We start from the raw sequence: 26843 nt of genomic DNA, 5'->3' as shown, positions 1-26843 counted from the left end.
CGGAAAGACATACGAAAAAATTATTAATGGGCGAGGTTAATGGTTTCTTATGTACAATAACATAGTGTTAAAAAATTTATTAAAATACAATTTGTTTATAACAAAAAAAAATTATTAACTTAATTTTTCATTTTATTGAAATTTTCATAATGACAAAAAATAACGATCATTTTATTTCAAATCCATTGGTATGTAATACTTTAAAATTGCCTCCTAGAGTTTTGCAGATTTTGACAATTTACATCTTGCGCGCACATCCTCTATGGTAGCAACCGTTCTAAATTTAATTTTAATAAAGCATTGTAGGCTTGCACTAAATTATACAGTATCAAGTAACAAGTAACAATAACAGTAAGAAGTCTCTTAACAGCAATGAAAAGATTAATTGTTTCTATTTCCCACCAATGGCATCGAGCAAAGGTGGAGCGATTTATAAATTATAAATACATACAGTGTGTGTAGCAATTACTCTATGTAGTTTCGATAATAGTGGTACTCGTCGAAAAAATGTCTGAAACATAAAGATTTCTTACACTATGCGCATTTAATTATTGCCACGTCACCACAAATATGGCATCTTGGGTTCACTTTGAACAGAATAGCAGTACTCAACAGGATTCTGGAATGCATTTGGGTTTTCATCTATACAGGGTATTCGGCCACCCCTGGGCAATATTGTAATGGGAGATTCTAGAGGCCAAAATAAGACGGAAATCTAGAATACTAATTTGTTGATGGAGGCTTCGTTAAAAAGTTAACAAAATTAAGTTAAAAAGTTTCAAATCATTCTGAAAAAATGTCGTTAAAGATTTCCCTAAGCAAGCTTAATATATTATTCTGCACGGAGGAGTCGAATTTATTTGGGTCTATTAGGATACTGAAGTTATTGGAACGCAAAGAGTTTAGTAGATTTTTGAGGGATTTCAGGAAGTTTTGGATGTGATCAAAATTTAATTCGTCTTGGGGATCGGTTTTGAAAAACAAAAAGAATACCGAGTATTTGTCCTGAGGGAACGCCATGGCATTCCCAACATTTAGTTTGTATTGTCGTACCTGTTCTATTGATAGACCTATTCGATTTAACAGTCCCTCGCTGGTGTGGGAAGTATCGGTGCCGTTGATAGGAACGAAGTGAACGAGGTTATCTTGTCGTGTAAGAAGGTGGTCCTTCAAATAGAATACAGTAGGAACGATAGGGGAGGATTGCGTCGGTTCATTCATATCGGCGGTTGTGGTTAAAATTCTTTTCCCGACATTGATTCTATTTTTGTCATTGATATCTTGTGCAGCTAAAAGGTTTTCTACAGGGTCTACCGGATTTACTACCGAGGTCACACCTCTGGATATCCTTGTGCGGTCCTGGTCATCCCCATTCACACTTTCATTTGGCATCACCCGCCAGGATACACGCAAACCTCGGTTCACTAGGTTCGCGGATAGTAAGGGGACTGGGGGGCCGCGTATTCTCAGGAACGCGATTTGAACTATACCGACGGCACTGTGTTTCCGTGTGCCCCGTTCCCCTGCATTGTTGGCATCTCGGTGTGTATGGTCGGGACCTATGAAATCGGTTATTAGCCTCGCGTCGACAGTCCGCGACCAAATGCCCCGTTTCCCCGCAACGGAAACAAGCTCGCTCATGTACTTCCGTCCTAAGTATCCGGGACCGATCCCGGGGAATGTTCGCGGGTTTCGGGGTTCGCGTAAAACCGGCTAGGCTTTTAATTCTGGAGGCTGACTTTATGACCGTTTTTAGATCCTGCAAATCGTCGCTCGATACTATCCTCGAGATAATGTCGCTTGGCAGGCCTTTTAGGAAATTGCGAACCGCGTTCTCCGTGAGCAACGCCTTGATCCCGACGAATTGCTCGGGATCGTAATTTTCACGCGCTGTCTGAATCCCACGATCTACAATCCCATGTACCCGGTAACCGAATTCTTCGATAGTTTCATGATCGTGACGCTGTACGCCTCATAATTCGTTTTGCAAGTCGTTAAGGTTAAATCTCCGGGGATACGCGGATTTTATTAGATTTATTAATGCTTCTACAGTCCGGGGGGAATCGTCGCCTACAATGCCGCGGTAGATTAGGTACTGTACTCGGCTCTGAATCAACGCGAGTAGATACGTTTTATCCTCGGCCCTAACCAACGAGTCTTAGATCAGCTAGGAGGAGCTAAACATTTTAGCACCTTAGATTTAGCCTCCGGGTTTCATCAAATCCCCGTAAATCCCGCGTCCAAGTCCAAAACGGCTTTCTCCACCCCCCACAGCCACTTTGAATTCAACCGGATGCCTTTCCGCCTGAGGAACGCGCCAGCCACCTTTCAACGAGTTATGGACCTCGCGCTATCCGTGTTGCAGGGAATCGAAGTCTAGTCTACATGGACGACATTGTTATTTACGCAGCTTCCCTTTCGGAACATGCACGTAAACTGAGGGCCCTTCTGGCTCGGTTGCAAAATGCTGGATTAACTCTTCAACCGACGAAATGTCGTTTCCTGCAAAAAGAAATCGCATACTTAGGTTATAAAATTACCAGTGAAGGAGTGAAGCCTGACCCAGATAAAATTCGAGCTGTAAAAAATTTCCCAGTACCCCGAACGCGGAAAAACATTAAACAATTTCTAGGTCTGGTAGATTACTACAGACGATTCATCCCCGATATGGCTAAAACCGCAAAACCATTAACGAAACTTTTAAAGAAGGATGTACCTTTTCACTGGCATGTTCTCAGAAGCGATGTGTTGAATATCCACTAGCCCTGAATCGACAGCCTCGCGAACGAAATGATGCCGGATGTTTATGTGCTTGGTCCAAGCGTAGAAAACTAGATTGTCTGCAAGTCTCTGAGCTCCAAAATTATCATTTGACAATTTTATAACGTCCACGCTCTCGCCGAGCTCGCGTAGAAAACGCCGAAGATAGATAGCCTCCTTGGTTGCCTCGCTGAGTGCCATATACTCAGCTTCGGTTGAAGATAAAGCCACAGTCCGCTGCTTCTTCGAATCCCACGTTACGCACGCGCCATTCATAATGAATGCATACCCAGTAAATGACCTGTCATCAATACATCCAGCCCAATCCGCATCGACAAATCCTTCTATCGGCCGTTCGTCGCGTCGGTAGGTGATGCCCAGATCTGCTGTTCTTCGTAGATACCGTAGAACCCGTTCTGCTGCCATTCAGTGAGTCCGTCCAAAACATTCGTTGAACTGGCTCAGCAAACTCGCCGCATGAGCCATGTCCGGCCGCGTTGCTACGGATAAATACAATAATGTTCCGACTAACTCACGATACGACGGTTTCGGTCCATCGGATGGGGTCCAGACTTCCGTTCTCGTCAATTTTGTACCCACGTCGAGAGGAGTTGATACCGGATTCGCGTTCTCCATCCCGAAACGTCGCAAAATGTCGCGAATATAGGTCTTCTGGGTCAGCCTTATGCCGCCCTGATTTCTCTCAAAATTTATACCTAGGCATCGATGATCACCTAGTTCCTTCATCTAAAAATTTTGGTGTAGCTCGATTCCGAAGTTAGTAATTTTATTCAAATTCCTAGCAATAATAAGGATATCGCCAACGTATACGACGATCATTAACAGATCGTCTCCTTCACCCTTCAAATACAGATATGGATCGCTTTTTGAAGGGATCGCTCCAAGTCTTCGGAATTCCTTATCAAGCCGCTTGTTCCAGGCGCTTCCGGCCTGCGTAAGTCCGTATAAAGGTCGATTTATACTATCCGTTTACAGCACGGCACAGCCGGCACGGTTCAGGCAAACATTCTTTCAAGTTGCTAAGATACGAGTATTTATACGTAACGTCGCGGATCCGTTTCGTTACGTTACGTTTTGAACGTGCACATCATCCATTCAAGCACGTAACGTTTGCAGCATCTCCAGTTTGGGCAGACATTATTGCGAGTATTGGAATAGGAGTGTTTATATCTAGCGTCACAGCATGTTCAGGCACGTTGCGTGTGCGGACAGGCAAAGATCAGTTTCTTTAGCAGAATGTTTGAGTTCGGGCAAACTCGAAGTCAAGGACCCCTACAAAAAGAGAGGTCTAAGATCCTTATCCGCTCGTATTTCTATCCATTTAGCTGAAATTGTGTATTTACTTTGACTCCGCGTTTTCGATGCCAAGAACCACCAGCCTTCTTCCCAAACAGAAAATTCGTACTTCGCGCACTTCCCCTTCCATTTTAGAAAATAACCACACCTACTACCACTGTCACGAACCAATAAGCTAAAAAATTGTACACCCCCATCCCCAACATTTTTAGCCAATAGCAACGCAACAGAACTTATATAAACCGCAAATACCCTCGAAAAACACAATTTCTCAGTTAAAAATGAGTACGTCAAACACAGGTGCAACGGAATCGCAAAGTATGAAAGACGAGAAATTAATAGAGTTGGTGCGACTACATAGTTTTTTATATAATCAGGAAGAAAGAGGATACAGTGACAATGAGAAAAAGGAAGCTGCTTGGAGAGACATTGGGAAAATTATAAATTTAACCGGTATGTTACATATAAATACATGTATTTTATTGTTCTTCATGAAGATACATATTTCTACGTTAGTTTCGTGTAGTATTAAAAAAATCATTAAATGCTTCCCTTAGATGAAACGCGATTGAAGTATTGCTACCACCTTGCAACGGGAGATTTTGCATCGTTGTTTCCGAAGGTTCCATGCCCATATCCGATGGTCGAAAATCACGGGATGATAAAATATAATTATGTAAAATGCACGTCGTTAAAATAATTTTATCAACATTTTGTAGGTGTAATTGCATTCGACGTAGATAAATTCGGAATTTTTGTGTTAAAATTCCGAATGCATTTTCCGACACACGTCTCGCTCGTGAGTGTCGATGATTATAATATTGTTTTGCGGGATCATACATTTGTGGTTTTGGATACGGTCTTAATAAGTATCTTTTTAAAGGGAATGCTTCATCGCCAACAATGTCAGAAGGCATCACAGTATTAGTATCTGGTAATTTTGTATTTTCCGGTATATTCAATTTATTCTGTGCAAGACACTTTCCTAATTTTGAATTACTGAATATACCTCCATCGCTATTCCTTCCGCATGATCCAATATCGACGACTATAAATTTATAATTGGCATTTATCAAAGCCAATAGCACAATGGAAAATGTTTTTTTATAATTCTAATTGTTAAAGTACTAAGGGACTTTAACGTGGGTCCGGATGAGGGAACAAAATGTAAAAACAAAACAAATAACGGAAACAAAAGCTTGGATTGGAGGGTGGCTCGTTCTTCGGCCCCGTCTCTTCTTTTCTGTCTCCTTTTTTTTACTGCGGAGGCTTTCTGCAACAAAAGAATCCGGCAAATAAATACTTTCGCGGACAAGTCCACAATCGCGTGCTCGTCAGCTGTTTCTCGCGCTCCAGCGACAGTCTGGTGTGCTTGGAGGGGAGAGCTGGCTGGCTCTCTAGCGCTCTAGCTAGTGGACTGTAATTTTGCTCTTTCTGGTCGGTGAGATTCGTTTCCTACGATCTCACCGACGCGCACAACCGGATAGACGAGGTTTTCCTCCGTTCTGCCGGGTTCTCTTCGCAATGCCACGGACGGGAAATCAAATGGTGGTTGTAAGGCTCCAAGAGGCTATATCCCGCGAGCACGCTCACCGTGCGTGTGGCGTATGGACACCACCCACGCAAGAGGACGTCTTCTCCTGGTTCGGCTTCCTCAACGGCGACTCCTCAGAAGCAACCTGCGGTTTGCTCACGTGGTTGCCAAGCCAGCGATTCCTTCATCAAAGGAACGCCCGGCAGCCAGCCGTGGCTACCTCGACGGAGACTTCTATGTTCCGAGGAACTGGCCTTCGGCTCACCGGTTCAGGACTCAATCCCCTGCAATTCCAACCATCCTACGTACTCAACCCAGTGTGTTCTTCGCTTCACCGTACGCTTAGGATCTTCCTATTGCCCCTTTACGACGTTATATTGGAGCGGGTTCTCCGCCGCCTGATGCATGGAGAGCACCACGAAGTGATATCCTTCCTGAATATCTATTTTCCGGTTGCTCCTACGCCGTATAGCTCTAATGGGTCGAACCTGCCACTCCACCGGTCGGTGTCCCCTATGTGGTACACCTGACGGGTGACTCGAGTGGATTGTCCGATCCCTTCGAACGGCGAACCACCACGAGGCGATACCAGTATGTCGGTATCAACCTTCCAGTGACTCAGACTGTATTAATTCGAAAGAGACTCTAAGTGCTTCGCACCGAATCCCTAACGTCACTGTCGCAGTAACGAACTGTAACGTTCAATCACAATCCTGCGTCCACGGTTGCGTTACGCGCGGCAAGCACTGCGATTGTTACAACGTCAGGTAGATTGTCCTTTTGTGGGAACATCTCACGTCGCAATAACGAGATTTTCCAATAAATGAATGTCCGCAAACTAGACTCGATTACGAGGAGTGATTATGAGGATCTCATACTTCTTGGAGCATGTACGTTAATGGAGCGACATCGTCATTGGCGGCCGTGGACTGGGTTCTGTCGCGTAACCGCAAAACTGGGTAGCGAGAATTCCTGCGAATTTAGCTAGCAAAAACGCGTAAATGGCCGCGGTTTAATTTTCTGTATGCTGAAAAAATTCAGCGCCAGCCCAGCCTTCTAGAATAACGCGAATTCAACATAGAAACGGGAATCGCGGCCAAGTTTCTCCGTCTTGGAGGAACACGATATTTAAACACAAATTGACAGACAATCGGAATTTTTACAAATGGTTGGAAAATATAATCGCGCTAGCCGTCGTGTTATCTGGAACTACCAATAATCTCAACCGTACGTCATTACCGTCTACCTTTACTTCCTTCTAGGAAACCCCCTTAAGGAGCCATTCTACTTTGTAGGTAAGAAAAATACATGTTTCTTAATAATTTCTTTTTTGCGTGCTATTAAAGAGCGATTAATTCCGGGTTTTGTGGATATATTTATTATATATTTAACTATATTCACGAATTTTTGCAACGCATAATATCTGTTGATTACGCTGTTTTTGTTGATCAACGAATAACAGTTTTTATGAACGGCGCCTGACTGCATAGGTGATATCTTGCGAACGAGTTATCCGAAATCCAAAATCCGAAGATATTCTTAATATAGATAAGTTTGGTTATGACATGAACTAGGATCTTCTCAAAAAAACGAAAAATGGCAGCTATTTTACGAAAAAATATTGAATATTTTCTTATATTCGCTTGCTTTTTTGTTGTAAAAGAAAACATATTGCACATATCGCAAGTATTCTAGTTCATGCCATACTGAGACCAGTTCTAAAGATACTATATAAATTTGATGTTCATATCTTGAATGGTTTTCATGTTGTCGTCTACGTAGTGCTGAAAAATATAGTTTCGAGAAAAACAGCTTTAAAGTTTCATGTCCAGTTGTTATACCTGCGCATGGTACATTTCAACAGGCTATAACTTCGTTAATTTTCTGAATTTCAATTTAATATTTGATAGATATATTTTCGAGACTACATATTAAAAGAAAATTTTAAAAGACATTCGATTTTTTAAATCTCACAAAGTAGAAAGGCTCCTTAAGTATCTTGCGTTTTCTTGATTTAGTCAAACAGAACGGCTGGAATCGTGGAACCAGTTAGAACACTTTTTCGATACACGATTGAATACGAGACTCTGTACTGCTACTACTTTTTACTGTTTCACGTTGTAAAAATTTGTGAAAATTACTGTAGGAATAATAAATATATATGCGATATGTCGATGCAAGAAAAATACCAAAAGGAACATTAAAAATACGCGTTTTACAGTAGAAAACCCCCTGAAGCTCTCATGTGCAATTCTATTCTTTTTTAATCTCAAAGATGAAAAAAATGAGGAAAGATTGATACTTAAAATTCAAAAAGCTGTCAATGGTTAAAAAATTAAGATGTTCAATGTTTTTTAGTTCGGACTGTAATTGTATCTTCACTAACTAGAATACGTTTTGGTTTCTTTGTTTGAGATGAGCAGGACAGTCGCTATGATGTCAGCCATTCGGATCTTTTTTTCAAAAGAGCCTATACATTTCATTTCAAGTACATATGTCTGCTACTAACCGCGCCGATAATCGAGTGTAATGTTGTACTATTTTATGGTACCTGACAACTGTTTTGACTGCAAGACAGTATACGGGGTAAATTTTCCAACTGCAGAACCGCTAGAAAGATTTTCGACCGTAAGTTCAAGTCTCTTTTTGGATCTAATTACTTTTTTTTTATTCGTCATTTTTTTCAAGTGTTAACTATATAACAATGGTCCATATTTACATATAAATGTTCTAAGAGTATTTCAGAAATTTCCCTAAATTTTTCACAAATAACGTAAATGTATCGAAATAACTAGAAAACTATGAGGTATACTAATCATTATCGACGGGGGAATTATGTTCTAATCGGATCTTGAAATCAGGATATAAAACGTAAATGTAAAATTACATTGAAATTCATTAAGTTACATAAACATAATATAGATACATAAACGCACATTCATAAGCATAGCAAGACAAAATTTCTTATTTTTTAATAGTTAAAATGTGATTAAGGAACCTTCAAACAAGTATTTCTGTAAAAAAAATTTTCAAAATTTGCTTTCATTCTGCTACTTTGCTTCTACATCCATATATGCCTATGCAGGTAGGAAAGATAAATGCCTGGGCGGCAATAGAATGGACCTTAGTTATACTTAATGACAAATTTTTTTCGGAACAACCCCAGGAATTGTGAAAATTTTTTATTTTTGTAACCCGTTTTTCTTCATTAAATCTCCATCTATCACTGTCATACATTTCAATACCTCCTTGAATTCGTCTTTTTACACTCTTATAAGGGTACAAAAACAAAATTTTGAATTTTTTATTTTTTATAAATTGCGATTCTAAAATTTCAAAAATTAATTGCGAGAAAAAAATATACTTTCTCACATTATATTTACTTCGTTAAATGGAACTATTTTTACCTATATCATTTTTTTATATGTTTGTAAATAACGAGGATATTTAGTGTTTCTATTTCAATCATTATAACATATAGAATCAATGCAAGGGAATATACTGTATAAAATAAATAGCCTTGAAACTAAAAAAGGAATATGCAGTGAAATGAGAAATGAAAATATAATACATCAATTCGTTGCTGTCGGTCTGAACTTCGTACAAACATTGCGCAGAAATTGCGTTCAAAATTCAATGACTCCGAGCTTAATGCGATTACGGTACTTTGGAACGGAAAACTTTTACCAGCTTTACATAGGACAGGAAAAGTCAAGAGATTACCAGTAATTATCACTTCTAGAGGTGTCGAACGATTGCTGTGGATTCCCATCATTCCACGTAACAGTGGGAATGATCAAGCCTCTGCGGTATATGACTCATTAGACGAATGGTGCAACAAAGTTCATGCACTTTGCTGTGACACTACATATTCCAACGAACACTGGACGTTTCCAAGGAGCTTGCGTTCTGCTTGAACAAAAATTAAACAGGGATATCTTATATTTACCCTGTAGGCGTCGTATATATGAGATTATTCTACAGAATGTATTTAACGAAAAACTATCTAAATCTTTGGCTACCAGTGCTCCGCTAAAGAATAAGTTTCAAGAAACATAACCAAAATCAATAAATTGAGATTTGTTCCCGGAATTCTAAACAAATATGTCCACCAAACAATTCAAACTACAGTAGTTCATGAAATGATCCAGTTTTCAACAAATATTCTAGAAAATGAGCAACAGTTACGAGAGAACTATAAAGAAATTCTTGATCTTGTTGTTATTTTCATAAATGTAACTCCACCAAAAAATATAAGTTTTCGAGCTCCAGGAGATTTTTATGACGCTTGATGGATGGTGAAATCTTTTTATTGCTTGAAAATGTATTCATTCAAGGAACAATTTAATTTAAGTGATAAAGAAGAAAGTGGAATTAGAGATATTTGTTTCTTTCTCGCCAAAGTGTATTTAAAGACGGATTAAAAGTTCAGCGACGATGGTAGCTTCACGCCAAGATTTGGAATTCATTGCAGAACCTCGTTCGTTTCATGAGATTGGTAAAGAAATAAGCAAGGTAGAAATGAAGAAATGTTTCAACTACTTGTGGTACTTAACATCGGAAGCATTAGCATTATCTTTTTCCAATAACAAAGTGGAAAAGGACAGTAAGTTATGAGTGCTGGAGGCGATGGTTCAACGAGGCCATAGACTACTCTAGCAAGAGACTAAAAATTGGTACTGAAGATATACAAAATTATATTGACAAAGGACTGGACCATTTTGTTTTTCATGAGGCCACGTGATTTTTTGAAAGAATTTCCATGTCAACTGAATTTTTAAGAATAGATCCTGACACGTGGGAAGATGATGACGATTATAATGACACTACTAAACGTGAAGTTAAACTTATGGAAGAATACAATGAATTATTATCCAAAAATGAGGAAGAAAAACAATTTTATATAATAAATTATTTCGGAACATCGAAAACAATTTCCTAATGTGATAAAACATACTTTGTGAAAGATATTTTAACACAATAAGAATAATTTCATTTTTTACTCTCCTAGATATTCCTTCACTGCTTCAGAATTGCTTTTTTTATGTCATATTTTCTACTATAAATAGACTGTTTAAATAGAAATATGTACATTCTATACATATCGTCGTTATTTGTGAATGTGTAACAAAATTGTTCGAACATAAATTTGGTGAATCATATGTAACCCTCAAATAAAAGAATTTTTTTTCTAAGTCAATTTTTGAAATATCATTCTTCTTTTTTTTTTTTTTTTTTTTTTTTTAATAATGCAATGACATATTTTTGTCTATATTTTTATACAGCGCAAAAAGACGAATTCAGCGATATACAAAACTATAAAAACTGTGAATTAAAACGGAGAAAAACGAATTACGAAAATAAAAAATTTTCAATTTTGATGTGCAACACTTTTTCATCTAATGGCATAATCCTAGGGGGTGTTCCAACGAAAATTCCAATGTTTAAAAATGTGTGGCTGAACCACAGACGAGGTATACGAGTAGACCTGACAATTCGGAGGTGATTTTAGTGCCCTCTTCGAATTAGTATTGATGGGCAGACAGCTGTAGTACATATATGCGTAAATACATGTGAATTGACCATGGGAGAGATTGAAAAAGGCAATCCAGTACAGTAATGCCTACATAAATGACCAAGCTCGGGACCGGCTTCGATCATTTATGTGGGCATGGTTAGTTCTCAGAATTCAGCAGAGATAGGGAAGGAGGATAAGTGCGAGTGAGATACAATAGCTGGCACCCGGAACCATATATACAATGTATCGATATCGACCGGCGGCGTCAGGTTATATTCGACACGCTCGATGTTCGAAGCCGCTTGGCTTCTAGGAATTGGTGCGGATACCTCTGGTCATTTATGTGAGCAAACATCAGTTCACTTAGTTGGGCACTACTGTATTATCAGGCGGCAAGCTGGTGCCTAAAAGAAACTGCTCCTCCACTTAAAGGTAATAATGCATAGACACCTTGTATATGAGTTCTGGCGCTTCGTATAGCTTCGGGGATTCGAGAAGGAAGTGGAATGTGAGTCTCTCCCCTTCTTGCTCTCAACACAGTTGAAATTCGATCTCGTATCACCGGCATGCGATTTCGAATCTTGACTGCCCAGGCATTTTTACTTTCCAACCAATACAGGGTGTTCGGCCACCCTTGGGAAAAATTTTAATGGGGGATTCTAAAGGCCAAAATGAGACGAAAATCAAGAATACCAATTTGTTGATGGAGGCTTCGTTAAAAAGTTAGCATTTGAAGTTCTGCCTATACTGAATTTTTTTCTCAAAAATGCGCAAGATTTCGTAGGTTTATCTATTTACCCCGCAACCGAAAATACTTTTTTCAAAATGATTTCAAATTTTTTTTTCCGTCGAAAAATTTTACACCTCGAATTTTTTTCTAGAAAGTGAGTAGGATTTCGGCGGTATGTCTATTCACCAAAAATAATTGTAATTGGCCTTCGCAACCAAAAATAATTTTTCCTGAATGATTTGAAATTTTTGAATTTAATTGTTGATAACTTTTTGACGAAGTCTCCTTCAACAAATTGGTATTCTTTATTTTCGTCTCATTTTGGCCTATAGAATCCCTCATTAAAATTTTTCCCAGGAGTGGCCGAACACCCTGTATAGCTATAGAGTGCCATAATAAAAAGAAATTTCAAAATTTTTTTTACAGAAATACACGTTTTAAGACCCCCTGATCATATGTTAACTATTTAAAAGAGGACATTTTTTTACTATACTTATGGACGTGCATTCATATATTTATACTATTAGTACGATTGAGATTAAATAACCGTATGAATTTAAATGTAATTTCACATTTAAGTTTTATGTTCTCATTTCAAGGTTTCATATACCTTATTTGTAAAAAATATAACTAAAATATAAAGTAATAAAATTATAGTTATAAAGAACGATTAAGTAATAACCAACAAATTAAAATTTAATTATTTATTTATTTATAAACGAGTTTAAAGGTCATAATGTACAAAAAGGAAGAGTGCATACAGACGAGTAATTTAGAGAATATAACTGTAACAAGAAATATACGAATTACAGTATATTATACACAAAATCTAAACGAGATTAATGATGTAGAACGTAAATTTTCTTCTTCGGCGAATGATTTGTCCGACTGACTCACTCGTATATGGAGGCCTGAAAAATAGAATCCATGAGAAATTATCATTATAATTATAAGTGCCTTTCTTTCATCTTAGTTCCATTACTACTATGTATGTATACAATAATATTAATATTATTGTATCTGTAATAATGTTAAGGGGATTGGTCACGTGAAGGCGTGAAGAAAGGACTTTACAATCCCGGAATACACTCAACGTTTCTGAAAATAGAAGCCATGCAATAGGCTATACAAATTATGATGTGATTCTACTATTATGCATGACATCCCACAAATTTCCCTGTAAAATACAAAACGATATTTTCACTTACAATAAACACGCGAAAGGATATTAGTAGTTGATCGTTTCGCTGAAATTCTCTGCTGTTGTCTGTTGAATCGTTATAACACATGTTACATCGCGATTTTTCCGTGCTTTTTTTGGCAATATATCGTGCAAAGTATTCTATTGCACAATATTCTAAAGCGCACACTGATGTCGACAAAGATTCCAATTCGTTATGAATTTCTAACTGCATGTCATCATTCTCAACATCATTGTCCTCTATTTCTACATTATTAAATGAAACATCATTGTTTGATGATGCTAAAGCATATCGTGCTATAGCAACATCTTCTAAAAGCGTTGCGTCTTCATCAGGCAGACAATTACTATTTAGAGAACTACTGGTCAAATTTAATATTATATTCTTCCTGATAGCAAGACGCACCGCTTTCACAGATGGATTTCGGTTGTAAGTGCCACCGTGCACTCGAAGAATCGAAAAGAAATTTTCTATAACATCCGTATTCAATCGAGAGGTCATCAAAAACATAGCACCCTCTCTCTGTAAATCGTGCCAAAGTTGCACAGTAGCATTTACTGACTGTTGCAATCCTAAGAAACAAGGCGGAGTTTTAAGTTCATTATCCGCGATAACATACCAATAGGATATGTTATTTGATTGTGTTTGCAAATTGCTTTCGATATCAGGAAATAAATCAGAAATAGCGCATTTGTTTGGATTAGGATCGCGAGCACATCTGATGTTCAAATTATCAAACAAATCATTCAGAGTTTGAAAGGAGTATGCTGTATTCTGCACGGTACTCGATTTTATACATTTTGTAGCGCAAGCAGTAAACAAAGCAGAAGAAATTCTTTTACTAAATACTTGCAAAGCGAGCTTACATTTCATTTTATCAAAAGAATTTGGCCTGACATGTTGATCGCTTAATTTGTAAGCCGCTCTGGTGCCTTTATCGCGTTCTACATTCCATAAAGATAGAACATCGCACCAGGATACTCTATGACCATCAATTAAAAAATCGTGTTTTAATACATTATTCCTGATGCTCTTACATAAGTGTAAATAATCAAATAAGAAATAAATTTTACGGCCATTTCGAATAAAAAAAGGATTTTCTACTTTTACTTTTTCTCCTGCTGTGCTTTAGTTGCTTGCTGCTTGGGCTGAAGCAACAGCTCTGACTATCAAACCTACATTATATAATGTGTCTAAAATAGCATCTAATAATGCTGATAATTGTTTCGATTTGATTCCATTTTTGCAAACAAATAACGCAAGCGGTTGTTTCGAATTCCTGAATAAACCTCTTATCACAAAAACGTGTACCTGCGTCCCTATTCCCGTGTTTCTACCCAAGAAACCTAAATCTTCGAAACCCTCAAATAGTAAGACAAAATTCCGATCAAAAGCATCCATGTTGGATACTTTAATCGCTTAAACATTAAATAAATTTGGACAAATTGCAGGTCAAATGTCGATTTTACCGAACCAACGAATGATTGTGACCGGACTTGAAAGGTGAAACTTGAGAACGTGACGCATTTTATTATACAGCAAGGGCGAAATATAATGCAGTGTTAAACATGAACGATGTACTTTTTTACTATATGCTTCCCTTCTTGAGGGGAATAATTGCATTAAAATAAATGTTAAAATAAAACCTCGAACTCTACGCGCGATAGCTTTCTTCAGACATGCATCACTGATATTGCCTGAAGACATTTTTTCCGTTAATCTATCTACTACTTTACACTTTGTCCGTAGTTGCGAGTAAAGAATCTTAGAGTTATTCTTTTCTTGCATTAACGCATTCTCAAGTTTCTGTATTTCATCTCGTTCTTCTATTCTAGAAATGGCATTTTTTTTTTTGAGGCAAAACAACCGGCTCATTACCAATATTGCTATCTATAGAATATAAATAAGGAGCAGCATTCTTTTTTAATCTTCCAGAATTATGGAAATTATTAATAGAAAAATGGTGACTACATATAAATTTTTTTTTTAATTCAGTGTTTGTCATTTCCACCCAGTCGTCCAAGCCGCAATTTGTTAACCACGTTATACAGCTGTGGGGTAGGTTAGTCAATGTAGGAAACGCCGTTGGAGTGACAAAAGTTCTTTTATTCTTCCTAGATATGGTACTCGTTGGAGCGCGCAAAACCAAGTCCCGTTTCGTTGCTTCTCCATCCGTGTCGACCCCACGTTCGCACTGGTAAAATTGTTAAACAACCCTGATTGGTTAACCCCACGCGTTGGGCCTTTCCAATCAGTGCCGTTTATTTTCCCCAAATCACCGCCTATTTCTTACGCCCACAGCGTGCTTGTTTTCGAAACGGCGTGGTGATCGAGGGGGACGACGTTGCGCCTTCACTACAAGATTTCCTTCGGGCCACCCGCGTTGGGCCTACTTGGCGAAGCTCCGATGGGAACGCGTCGAGTGTCCTCTGGATATCCCTAATTTACGACGGTCTCTATTTGCTGTTGAGGGACTTACGAAAAGAATTTACTGAACGCATTCGTTACGCGTTTCTGGAAAATATCTTCCTCAAGAACAGCTTCGACGAACGAGAGTCGTAAATTACGTGGGCCGTTTGCACGAAAGAAAAACTTTCTCTTGTGCGTACGACCGGACGCTACATCACCCCCTTACCAGTGCAAACGTTATCTTAATGATCTAATCTTAACTATTTACACTATTTAAACCTACTATGTACACAAATATAATCTATTTACTTTTCACTAGGTCTGTAGAATCCTTACTTGCTATTTGCTAAAACTACTTATTATCCAATCTGTAAACGGTCAGGGAACCGTACCCGTCTATCTGAACGGGTACGCAAAGGTTCTTGCATACAGGTTGGTGGAGTGCTTATGTCGTCCTGTACAGGTGCTGGCGTGACGTGCACCTGTTCACTACCTGCACTCGATGCTAGAATGTAGGCGGGTTTAAGCCGGTCAATTGAGACTGTGGTCTCTTTGCTCCTAACCCGCACTACGAAATACTGTTCTTTCCGGGATACGACTGGGAATGGCCCGTCGTACGGTTTATCAAGCGGACCCCGTACAGCATCCGTTCTAATAAAAATGTGCGACGTAGTCGCTAAATCTTTGTAAACGAAAGTTTTTTTACTGCCGTGACGGGTACCATTCACCGGTCGTATCCCTCGGAAATGTTCGCGGAGCTGCAGCACTAACGTCGCTGGATCCGATTCGCAGATCGGCTCGTCGCTAAACATTTCTGCGAGGAGTGTAATATTCTCGTCGTATACGAGCTCCGCGGTAGACGATTTGAGATCGTCTCTGTACGCGGCGCGAATACCTAATAGAACGGCAGGTAACGCATCTGTCCACCGTTCGTTGGCGCGACACTTTATCGCGGCCTTCAACTGTCGGTGGAACCGTTCCACTAAACTGTTCGGTGCGGGGTGGTAGGCGGTCGTCTTTAAATGCGAGCTCCCGAGCAATGCATTTAATTGCCTGAAAAGGTGGGACTCGAATTGCCGGCCTCGGTCAGTGGTGACCCGTGCCGGTGTCCCAAAACGCGCGACCCACCCCGAAACGAAGGTTCGCGCGACAGTCTCGGCCTCGATATTCTCGAGCGGGAAGGCTTCGGGCCATCGCGTAAACCTGTCGACGCAGGTAAGGCAGTATTTATTGCCCCTTGACACTGGTAGTGGCCCTACCAGGTCAAGATGCACATGCTCAAACCTGCTCGACGGCGGCGCGAAGGTTCCTACCTCGCTCGATACGTGTCGGCTAACTTTTGTCCGTTGACATTCGAGACAATTACGACACCACTCACGGCAATCTCTCTCCATCGACGACCAAACGAACCGCTCCTTCAATAACCGCACTGTCGCCTTCGCACCTGGGTGCGACAGCCCGTCTATCAGGTCGAACACTTGGCGTCGGAAAAGTTGAGTCACGAATGGACGCACGCTTCCGGTTGAAACGTCGCAGTAAACGGGTGCGTCGTTTATACTTATGCGTATTCGTTTCAATTCCAATGAAGTGTCAGACGTCTCAAGAAAACTCTGAAGCTCTGCATCCCGCTCTTGCGCGTTCGCGAGTTCTGCGTAACTCAGCGGTGCGGCTACTGCTTCAATTCTCGAGAGCGCGTCTGCGACCTCATTGCCTTTTCCGCTGACGTGTTGAATGTCCGTCGTGAATTATCCGATGAGATCGAGATATCGGAATTGTCTCGGTGTACACTTCTCCGGTTTTTGCTTGAACGCGAACACTATTGGCTTGTGGTCCGTATAGATCGTAAATTCGCGACCCTCGATTGCGTGGCGGAAATGTTTCACCGCGGTATAAGCGGCGTCCATTGGACGGGAGCGTTGCCCTTCAACCTGCGTCCACGCAGCAGTTGATTAAGTGGGGCCTGCAATACGGCGGCGCCGGGTATAAATCGATGGTAGAAGTTTACCATACCCAAGAACCCGCGCAATAGTTTAATTGTCGCTGGTTTTGGGTATTCTCCTATTACTTTTACTTTTTCGGTTAATGGCCTTGTACCCTCAGCGCTGACCGTATAATCTAAGAATTTTACTTGCGATTTCGCAAACACGCACTTGTTCGGGTTGACTATTATGCCGTACCCTTCGAGACGTGCGAAAAGTGCGCGCAGGTGATCTCGATGCTCCGCCTCACTATCCGATGCTACTAAAATATCGTCAAGATACGCGTAGCAGAAATCAAGTCCCCTAACGACGGTATCGATAAACCGCCGGATAACTGATCCATTGGCGGCAAACAATTCATACTTCGTCGTGGGGAGAGGACCTTTGATGAATGCGCGTGGGTACACGCACAGGTCCGACCCCGTATCGACTAAGTATTCCTCGTTCCGAGCGCGGTCGAGGACGAAGAGGCGGCAGGTTCGCAGTCCATCACTGACTGCCGCGTTCAGTGCAGGCTGGTCGGGTTTCCCGACCCGTAATTACACGGTGGTTGGCACCTCGTCGATCTAGCCCCAAATGTCCGGTGGTACCAGCAATGGTCCATTTGCTGGGGCGTTCCTGGACGTTCTGCGCGTATTCCACGATCTGCCCATTTCCTCCATCCGGAGCTCCATCGCCTCCAATCATCTCATCAATTTTTCCATCATGCTGTTCTGCGTGGGGGCTCGTTCCGTGGTTGCTATGGCAGCTAACTGCGGCTGGTTCGTACCTTCATGTATTTAGTCCGCTATTTCCGCCAACTTGCTCAAGGGCAGGTCAGTCTGGGCGTTGACGATGGCCCTGGTCATCGGCGGTAGTCGGCTGGATCACAGGGTACGCAGGAAATCCTCCGACACCGTCTTACCTGCTAAACCCTGCATGTGGCGCGGGAACTGGGACGGCGTCCGGTCACCCATATCTTCTTTTTCCAGAAGTTGCCGAATCCGTTGTGTCTGCGAACACAACAACCTCTGGATGAGTTCCCTTTTCAGGGTCTCACACTTGTCGGTCACTAGAGGGGACTCTAATACGTCTTTCACTTCGACCGCGTATTTTGGGTCCAGGTGGGACATTACGTAATAAAATTTTGTGGAATCCGCTGTGATTTCACTCAGAACAAATTGGCCCTTCACCTGACAAAACCAAATTTCAGGCTGCTCCGGCCAAAATGGCGGCACCTTGATCCCGACGCGCTCTACTTCGGGCGCCGCGACGCTGCCCAGACTCGGGGCACTACCCCTAGCCGCGGCTCTTGCTCCATCTCCGGCCGACTGCATTGTTTTTCCACGGACACCGGAAGTATATTAAACGAATAATGACACAATCACCAGTGCCTACACTACAAAATCACGTTGGCGGTCACCAATGTTGGGATAGTTGGTTGGTAGTGTAGACTACAAGTTTGGGGTGACAAAACTTTTTTTATTTGTTATTAGCTCTTACTATGGTCTGTCCGCGATCGTCGCTTGCAGAAGAGTCCTTTCTTTTTCATTTTCTTCTCCGTGTCACCCCTCCATTCGCAGTGGCAAAATTGTTAAACAACCCTGATTGGTTAACCCCACGCGTTAGACCTTTCCAATCAGGGCCGTTTATTTTCTCAAAATCACCGCCTATTTCTTCCGCCTTCGGCGTGCTTGTTTTCGAAACGGCGTGGTGATCGAGGGGGACGTCGTTGCGTCCTCACTACAAGATTTCCTTCGGGCCACCCGCGCTGGGCCCACTTGGCGAAACTCCGATGGGAACGCGTCGAGTGTCCTCTGGATATTCCTAATTTGCGACGGTCTCTATTTGCTGTTGAGGGACTTAGGAAAAGAATTTACTGAACGCATTCGTTACGCGTGTCTGGAAAATATCTTCCTCAAAAATAGCTTCGACGAACGAGATTCGTAAATTACGTGGGCCGTTTCCACGAAAGAAAACTCTTCTGCGTACGACCGGACGCTACAGGTCTTCTACTGCTCCGTTATTTGGTACAATGTACTGCCAGTTACGTCCAAATACAATTTCGTTTTCTGGAACAGTATATTCTTCAGATTCTGACGTATCAGATTCGTCGGATTCCCAATCCTGCACCTCTGGCTCAGAATCGCTATTCGAAGCACTTCTACCATCCGATGACTGTTCGCAGTTGTGAACGTCTTCGTCGTCTTCCGCAAAAAGAGATTGCTCGTCGTTTGGTAGTAGCAGGTCGCGCTCTTCTCATTTTTTCCCTAGCACTGCATTGCGACAATACTTTCCTTCCTTTATATACAGTAACATTTGATGACGATGCTCTATCTGCGGCATTTTTCGATAAAATACTGTGGGATTATCAGGGACCGTGGTTGTTCGTAAAACACAGCAAGTATCTTTATAAATGCTTTATTCGTGCTCATACTAAACTTTCTCTTGCTACTAAAATCACTCCGCTAATATTTCGACAAAATCACTCCGCTAATACTCGACAATGTCTATCGCAAGTCTCCGCGGCTCACTCGTGTTTATTTTCTTCAATACATTCTCACCTACGTTCGGCGGTTGCCGAACTTTTCAATCTTTCTCTCTTCCACGCAATCGTTTCTCACTTTTTGGATTATTCACCCATCAGCTATTCGGCCGTTCGCTCGCCGCGTGTTGACAGTTTTTTTCGCCAGTAACCGCCTTCGCTTGCGTCGGACAGCGAACGATTCGCTGCTCAGCCATAATTCGTACGCGATTTAATACTGTTTAAATGCACGGTTCTCTACAGTACCTTCATTCATTGTAAAATTAAAAGAATATAAATATTCCTTGCCAATTGTAAAGAATTTTGTACATTTTGTAGGGATATGGTTTCGTGATGTCGATTTAGAGAATTATCCCTCGTAATCTCGGTGCACTCACAGGTTTTTATTTCGCAATCTCTCTCTATACGTCTCGCTCTCTATACACTCTGTCTCGTCTTCTATCGTTCGCTTGCTTATATTCGCGTTCTCGAACACATTCATTGTCACACCGATTTCGGCGTCTATTGCCCTTTACACTTCTCTCGCTCGCGCGTACGCTCTCACTCTCTCTCACTCTCGCTCTCGCGGTCGCTTGCCTTTCGGCAGTGTTTATCTTTGCGATTCTTTCATCACCAACAATTTAATTCATTTCACTCAGTATTACTTTTTGTTAAAATAGGTACGAGTTTGTGTGAAGGTGTATAAAAAGACCTTGTCACGTACCCTTTAACTTAGTATGGTCTGGATCATGAGGGATTGGAATTTTGGCGGAAAGTGAATTGTACGGTAATATATTTCTTTCGCCTAGTCCACTGGACTAGGCCATTTATTAAATGAAATTCAAAATGGAAAATAAAAATTAAATAAACAAATGTAAGAGAAATTTAATAATAATATAAATTCAGGCAAATTTAGGCCGGCCTCGCCTTTACGGCTCCCGCCTCGGTCTTCTGTGTTACGTATGTCGAACGTTTCGTTCCTCAAATTTTTCTTGTCACTTGCGTGCATTAGGAAATCGCCGTGCTACTTATCTAACCTTTGAAATGGAGGTCACTTCCGTCGCGATGCAGCAGCCCGTTAATTAATACAATTCGGAGAATAGAGCAGCTCGTTAATTAATACAATTCGGAGAATAGTGCACACGGTGATTTCTAACGTACTTTTGAATCCGCCCCACACAGATTTTTTGGTATATAAACCCCGTGATTTCGTTACTCAGGGGATCATAATCGTACCGTCACGCTTAGTGTCAACTCCACGACTCTCGTTACGCGTATACGATTTTTGTTAGTCAGTTGTATTTGTGAGATCGGGCTACAGTTCCCTGTCGTATCAATATTATACCATATAGAATCCGTGAACCGGCATAAATTCTATTGCGGCCATTACTTTCAACTGACATACCCCCGCATCGCCAGTGCGTCAACACCGCGCAAGATCTTTTTAGATAAATATAATCATTCTTTGATCGCGACACAAGATACACGAAACATTTGTATTTTACTTGTTGATTTAAGAATATATATACTTTCATTATTAAATCAGAGTTATCCAACTTCTTTAACCCATAATTATATAAAGCGATTATCATTAGTTAAGCGTTCCCATAATAATATAACCTTACCGCTCGGGTTATATTATATTTAATAATTCAAAGTTACGAGTTCAAATTAACATATCCTAATTCCAAATACAAATTCTTACAACCTAGTGGCTCCTCGATTACGCATCGAGTTCGTCCACGCAATCTATTACCATCCTAGCGGCTCCCTGATTACGCATCAGGTTCGTCCGCATCCTACAGCTCCCTGATTTCGCATCAGGTTCGTCTGTGATTTATCCAACATCCCAGCAGCTCCTCGATTACGCATCGAGTTCGTCTGCGCGCCTTCCAACCTCCTAGCAGCTCCCCGATTTCGCATCGGGTTCATTCACGACGTTTCACCCTCCTACGGCTCCCTGGTTTCGCACCAGGTTCGTCCGTACGTGACTCCATCCCAGGAGGCTCCCTGATTTCGCATCAGGTTCGTCCTCGTTAGCAACTATCCTAGCAGCACCCCAATTTCGCATTGGGTTCGTCCGTGCACCTAACTAATAAATTGATACCATATTCCATACTCTCTCTCACACTCGCAGGCCACGCGCTCTGCACGGCCCTGGCTCGTAACATCTGTAACAAAAAAAGACCGAAATCCGGCTGTTAATATGTGACAACGCTCGTCGCGTTGTCGGACTCGCCTCGATCCACACGCTCCTTGCCCCGTTTATTGTAAACAGGAGCGGGAATTTTTACCACAGCGATACGCAGCCGGGTTCGTGGACTGTAAATTTTCGTTTCTGATTACTGAAAACGTTTAATTGCAGATGGGGAAGACGAGATTTTATTCTCGATTTTCTCACTGCTACAGGCTTGGTTTTTGCAGGAGAGGACAACAAGTGGAGGTTGTAAGGCTCCAAAGGTTGTCAACTCCGCGGTCCCTCGCCGTTCCCTGGTCCGTACGGGACCGGTGTGATGCAGAGCCTTAACTGCGCAGAAGCGACTGACTATTAAGGTGCTTACACCACGGTGCCCTTTGAGCGTCGCTCTACGTCGAGTGTCCGTACACACTGACGATCCGGAAACCACGCTCGAGTAGGTCGAAAACAGTTGGGATTTTATCCAGGGAATGTGCCAATAAGGCCCCTATGGGGGTGTTATCCCAAGCTCAGATTTGACCCTGGAAAACGGCGATCCCAACCCAGGGAATTTGCAACAAAGGCGCCCTATAGGTTGGTTTTTTAAATCATGCAATAGCCAAAAGAGAATCGAGAAATTCTCTCGGTTCTTGTACACGACGCTGATTGCACCAGTACGTGATTTTCGACACAACGGTGGCGATAATCAAGCACTATTTAAGTGTAAATTTGATTATTCTCAGCCACCGATGACGGGTTGGAAAACAGTCTTGATTTCGCTCCGTTTCGGTTCAGTAGATCGACGATCGAATTAGACGAATCTAACTAATCGTATATATCGATCTGCGATGATAGACGAGGTCGGCTTAGGAGGTCCGCACTCGTCGAGAACCAGATAGCAAGTGTCCCCGAGACATACATGCTTAACCGTGGCCGCGAGAGCGGGGAAATTTTTCGTCTCGTGGCGCTGTCTGGTCTAAGCTGTCTGTCTCTTATTAATTTTATATCCTCTCTGTAATTTCGGCGTAGTAACACCTGTTCTCTGGGAACCGTTACTAAGCCGATTGCGTGATTCTTATCGAAAGTAAGTTTGCAGTTTTTCTACACGTTATTGCTCTCGAAACATATTACGCCGCAGAGAAGGCACTGGAATGTCGCGTAAACGGAGAATAACACCGTATAAGAAATGTCCTGCGTTTTCTATCGATCACGCGATGGTTCAATCGACGTTTTCAATCAACGAATTAATGAGTTATTTAAACATACCGCCCCCCTTGCACGGCCCGTGCAATGAACAAAGAAGCGGTAATTCGCGGTTCTCATACGATATAGAGAGGATTCTTTGTTCACTCAAAATTAAGCTACTTAGACGAGGACGCCTGGTTGCTGGCCTGCTGCTCCTGCAGCAGCTTCAGCGATGTTAGGACGGCCTCGGTCAGGAGGTTGTCCGGTTTCGGTTCCTCCCTTCCCTGGGTTTTCCGGGCCTCCGCCCTCGCTTTCCGTCGCTGCTCTTTCCTTCTCCAAAACCGTCCTTTTTCCTGGGACTGCTGGACCTCAGTGGCTGGCCTTTTTTTTCAGCCTTCGTCAGGGCCGGCCCGGGTGGCGTCGTTGATGGCTGAACGGCCAGCGTCGTCGCGGCCTTCGGGCCTCGTTGCGGCCTGTTGCCCACTTAAGGTGAAAATGGCCGCCTTCGGCCGGGCATTTGTATTGCCTCGACGTCCACGGTATATGGCCTGGCACCCGTATCAACTCCGGCCCCAGGTGGACGTCGTATGTGGGCAGCGGGCCTATGGTGGCGGCTGGCGGTTCGCTGGCGGGAACTGTTCCGGAGCGGCCGTCTACATGCACCGGCTCCTTGGTTTGGGCTTCTTTGATTGGTATAATTCTTTAACCACTCCCGAATCCGCAACCTCCCACATACTACGGTGAACCCCTAGGGGCAGAACAATATGTTTCGATTTTTATAAAAAGTTCTAGAACGTATAAAAATTAAAGTTTGCAATTTACTTGTATATGAATGGCATATAATAATTACGCAGTTTCTATGTTCTATTCAACTTGCATAGAAGATTGTATGCAAATACAATTGCAACAATTCATAGTGATAGATTTGTAAAAACAATAAATATTTCACACCCAGAAATATGTAATCGCGATTAAAATTGAATAAAATGCGCAAATTACTTTTCATTTAATTTGTCGATTATAAAGCAAATTAAAAAATGATTTATTATTTAATTTCAATTATTTAATCTCAACACTGATATATCACGTTTCCGACAAATAATAATTCAATAGAATTACAAAGATATAAAATAAATGTATAAATGTTATTTGTTATAATAATATATGTACATTAAATTTTACCAATTCTTATTAGACCATTCGAAGTTGTCCAAGTGTAATGGCTACGATTCCGAGCCGGTAGTTTCCCTTTTATTTGCATTCCAATCAGAAACTGCTACACAAAGAAAATACAAATTAACATCAAGTGCATTACAGTACACACATCTAATGATAATTAAACAATAATTGAATTTGAAATAAAATCTACAAGATACGTCATTTCGTTTAGACAGATATGAATCAACGCTGGTTAAATATCGAAGAAAGTGTGTGAAATTGATTTACTTTTTGCCACAATTCCAACCCCATTTTAGGTAGGAATGTATTAATTCTAAACAAGAGCACCGTTAGAGAGTAAACGCGAGTAGTATTAATAACAAAATATGAGCAGGTTAGAAATACGCACCTCGTTGGTCGTTAAACGTGTTACTACGTTAATTTACAGAACATGAATGATAGCTAATAGATAGCGGGGAAGCTCCGATATCTCGCGAAGCTTGTGTTTCGAAAAAGAAGGTAAAACCACGTTTTCGAAACTTTGTTAATTCGCGGAAGTAAGGATGCTTCAGGTAGATACCGTGGATTCAAAATAAAAAAACGAAGACACTAACAATAAGCCTACAAACTTGAACAATGTAAATACCTTGTGTGTAGAACCCTATTGATGGATGAGAAAATTCTTGAATTCGTTCACATTATTCATTTCGAAAATCACACTTCAATATTATTCACAAAATTACATTTCTTATGCATCAGGGTGGACCTTATTTATATTTGATGAAAATTATATTCCCTGATATTGTGACAATAGTTGAAAAAACAACCTATGCAAAATCTGAAATTGAACGGACAATGGGAAAACTTGGCACATAGTAGTTGAAAATTTGGCAGTGAAACCTGACTGCAATGTAATTTGTTTTCTTTCGTTTTAATTCACAGTTTTTATACAGTTTTGTATATCGCTGAATTCGCCCTTTACGCTCTATAACAATATAGAATACAAAATATAGGACTGCAATAAAAAGAAATGATGAGTTTGAAATTTCAAATATTGACCTTGAGAAAACTTCTTTTTCAGGTTATATTCCTTCATCAAACAACGCAATTTTTATCAAAAGATTTTTTTCATGTTTTGTTAAAATTTGATGTTGGTGCTATTGGAGGTCTTGGTCATGAGTTAGAATATTTAATAATTAGTACTTAATAATTAATCAATTTGTCGCTGTCTATCTGAACTTCATACAAACCTTGCGCAGAAATTGCGTTCAACATTTAATGACTGCGAGCCTTATGCGATTGCAGTATACTGGGACAGAAAACTTTTACCAGTCTTATACGGGGCAGGAAAAGTTGAGCTATTACCAGAAATTATTACTTGTAGAGGTGTCGAATGATTAGTGGGGATTCCCACCATTCTATCTAGCAGTGGAAATAATCAAGTATCTGCGGTATATGACTTACTTACTAGAAGAGTGGTGTAATAAAGTTATGGCACTTTGCTGTGATATTACTTTAAGGAACATTGGACGTTTCGACTGTCATAAACCTCGGGCTGTCCAAAGCTGTGGGGGAGATATTACTTCTCTAGCCGTTGCCGGCTAACGAGGCTCTGGCTATAATATGATCTGGCTATAATAAATATGAGTCGAGCGCACTCTTAGAACATGGGTTCCAAGATACAAGACGACTCTAAAGAAAAACTCTTTGTAGTGCAGTAATGGCTTGGAGTCAAAATTGGTCGACAACTATCCTACCTCAAGGATATGGCAGTATTGAGGGGGCTAGTAGTTCTCTGTTTTCGTACTTGGCAGGGGTGCTTGTCGCACCATAACACCTGTCGGTATAGGCGAAAGCCTGGGTACGACACTGCTCGCGCTTACGTGCTCGCAAAAGCTGATCATACACATTCACTGTCATAAATTTCGCCTAGCCGCGAGTCTAGGCAGTCGACCGCTACAGTTTCTTACAATGGTTTAATTTTTCCTTGATGCTTTTTTTTGGTTCGAAATTCGGAGGGTTTGTGCTAGGACTATAAGCTGGCCTGCAGATGTGACAATCTTGGCCTTGCATACAGTTTTTGACGCTTTTTCTTACCATAAACTTTCCTTAGCGCAAATCTAACAGGTGGGTTGATTTAGCCTCAACAAATTCAAGTACTAGCCCCGTTCCCCTCCAACATTCAGTACCTGATCCTTTGTTCAGAACAGATAGTAGCCTGATGGACCATAGTTAAGGATTTTTAAGTACTATATAGCATCTAGTCGAAGGAAAATGTAGTAGCATTTCCAAAATATTGAATACTATTTCGCACGTGTTTACATAAATCATTTTGTCCGTATGATTTAATTGAAATACAAAATAATTAAGAA

The sequence above is a fragment of the Colletes latitarsis genome, chromosome 12, assembly GCF_051014445.1.
Source record: "Colletes latitarsis isolate SP2378_abdomen chromosome 12, iyColLati1, whole genome shotgun sequence".
Classification (NCBI taxonomy): Eukaryota; Metazoa; Arthropoda; class Insecta; order Hymenoptera; family Colletidae; genus Colletes; species Colletes latitarsis.
The sequence above is the reverse complement of the archived record's forward strand: the minus strand, read 5'-3'. Positions refer to the sequence as shown.